Source organism: Castanea sativa, chromosome 9 (assembly GCF_040712315.1).
Source record: "Castanea sativa cultivar Marrone di Chiusa Pesio chromosome 9, ASM4071231v1".
NCBI lineage: Eukaryota > Viridiplantae > Streptophyta > Magnoliopsida > Fagales > Fagaceae > Castanea > Castanea sativa.
This window is the reverse complement of record NC_134021.1, coordinates 20,484,163-20,486,787: the sequence shown is the minus strand read 5'-3', so window position 1 is coordinate 20,486,787 and position 2,625 is coordinate 20,484,163. Positions and strand designations below refer to the sequence as shown.

Here is a 2,625-nt window from a genome sequence, read left to right as displayed (position 1 = left end):
TCTGGAAGAAAGAGTACCAATCACAATCTCAACACCCTCTTCTTAGCCACAACAGTCTTAGATCAGGGTGGATGTGGGGCTGTGTGGGGAATAACCCAAAGAACACAACATCGCCAGAAGAACTTCACATGGCTCACTTGAACTCAACCTTAAATCCCAAGGTCCTAACGTATTGCCTCAACTGCACGAATCAAAATGTGCCACTCCATATAAGGCTAATTTATTTTTATCATAGATTACCATGATTAAAACAAAATAATTTAATCTAAAAATGTTCAAATTCTATTAAAATATACACTTTGATTACAAAACCACAACAACAAGGGTTCTATTGAAATATAGACTTCAATACAAGTGTATGTTTCAAGATTCTAGCACCAAAATACAGAATTCTAGCAAAAATTGTTGGGAAAAGGCATATGTTTCAAGATTCTAGCAAAAAAAGGTAGGGAAAAAGTGTATTTTTCAAGATCTAATGCTGTGATGAGCTAAAGCGGCGCAACTGTGGCAGCCCTTCCATTGCCGTCACTACCAATTCAGAAAAAGAGAGTTGACTGCTCAATTGGATCCCAAAAAAACCTTGTTCCAAAAAACTCATGAAGGCACTCTTTAGCCTCTCTAAAATTTCATTGTAAAGTGGAGTGCCACAAAATCGGTACTACTTATTTGGTATTGGCTTGACACATCTGCAAAAAAATTGTGAAAGAAAACAAGATTAAACAAAACAAAGTTATTAAGCAAGGAATAAAGAATTTTTATGATACTTGTCAACAAAGATACCAAGGGGGGAAAAAAGTCTTTTAAACAAAAAGGCAGAATAATATAGACGATAATTTAAAATTTTAGAAGCAAGATATCTTTAACAAAAATAAATTCAACCAGATAAAGAACTAGAGTAACAAGGACTGGAAACAAAAAAAGGAATAATATTACTTAACACTGAGTATAGACCCTTAAAATAAAGTTTCAAGTTATTGTGTGTTCTCACAATGCATTATTTTCTATTGAATATCACTAGCAAATTTATTCAATGTTTTGCTCCAGTTCAAGATGCCAATGTTTCCCCAAGAAGAACTTATAAAACTCAAAATTTAATGTGAATGTACAAAAGATTCAAAAGCTAAATTGCTTTTGTCAAAATTTGTAAATCATTTGCTCAGTATGCCCAAGTTCTTTGAGTAAGCCAACCAACTATAACAAAGATAATAAGAAGAGAACCCAAGTTAACAAACTATTAGCTTATGTTGGACACCAATAAAACAGCAGAACTTATAGTTATGTACCCATAACAAGAAATATGGGAGGGCTACAGAATTTATAGCCAGGTACAAAAATAATATCATTGTTTAGTCAATTTTTCTTTTATCCCACAATACAGAACAAATTTAGCAACAAAAGATCTCACAAGAAAAATAATCAATGTAACCAATGTTGACAAAGTGGCATTAAAATTAGTACCATCCATTTTTAACCAGATTTCAGAAAAAATATAATTGCTGTCAAACATAGATATATAATATTTATACACAACTAAATTTCAGAGAAGAATAATGGTTGGTGATAGCCATTGACAGCCAAGGTAGCTAGAATAAAAGGTCTGTGTGCTCCATGATCCATCACATCCTTTCAACCCCAACCTTCTTCACCTCAAATCTTTCAAACCCAATAAGCCCCAAAATCAACACCCAAAGCATATGCAGACAATATAAGACTTGATTTCAATTCCTAAGCTAAAAACCAAAAACATAAAAAATAAGAGAAAATAGAATTAAATTCAGCACCAATAAATCAATCAACAAAATTGTGACACCATTATTTACGTTCCTTCCTTTCCTAGCAACCAAACAGAGTTTATTAAAAAAAAAAAAAAAGAGATAAAAGAAAACCTACCGAGTGGTGGTCTCCCTCTGAAACAAGCCTAAGTCTTTGAACCAAATCGACAAGGCTGGCTCATCACAACCACCACTTCCGATGGTGGCTCCTTCTCTCCTTTGACCAAAATCTCTTTCTCTGTCTCTCAATCTCATTTCCCTCCATAGATCAAACCTTATAAGGCATCAACTTCTCTCTTTCCCCATTTTCTCCAAACCCTAACCCTTAATTTCTCTGATCTGGGTCTGAAAAGCATCAACGCCTCTCTACACCCAATTCTCTCTAAACCCTAACCCTTATGCTCTCTCTGATCTGGAACTAAAAAGGGTGCGAGTGTTAGGGTCAGATGGTGAGTTACTTTTTTTCTTTGTTTTTGTTGATGGGTCTGAGTTAGGTATGCTAGAAGCAGAGATGACGCGTTGAAGGAGAGGCAGAGAGCATGGAGGTTGAGAGAGTGGAGAGTTTTAGGGAGAGTGAAGGAGAGAACCGGTTGAAGTGAGAGAGAGAAGAGAGAGTTTTAGTGAAATTCAAATTTTGGGAAGCTAAAATGAAAACAGAAGTGAGACACGGATTGCCAACCTGGACGGGTGAGGTGTGAAAATAAGGAGTCGTTAGATTAAATGAACGGCTGGGATTTGTGAAATTGCACACCGTGCAATACCCTAGGTATTGCACGGGATCTCAATCCGTCCCGTACCTTTTCTTTTTCTCGAGTGTTTGACAAATAGTACCAGTGATTTGCTTGCTTTGTTT

The 2,625-nt window shown here is 35.7% G+C and overlaps 1 long non-coding RNA gene across 1 annotated transcript; it reads right to left on the bottom strand.

Moving 5' to 3' along the window:
- Positions 1 to 259: 259 nt before the first annotated feature.
- Positions 260 to 2,625, bottom strand: LOC142610183 (uncharacterized). Its single transcript, XR_012839780.1, has 2 exons — positions 1,891 to 2,625; positions 260 to 686 (listed from the first exon to the last, which is right to left on the bottom strand). It is a non-coding gene; the product is annotated as an uncharacterized LOC142610183 (long non-coding RNA).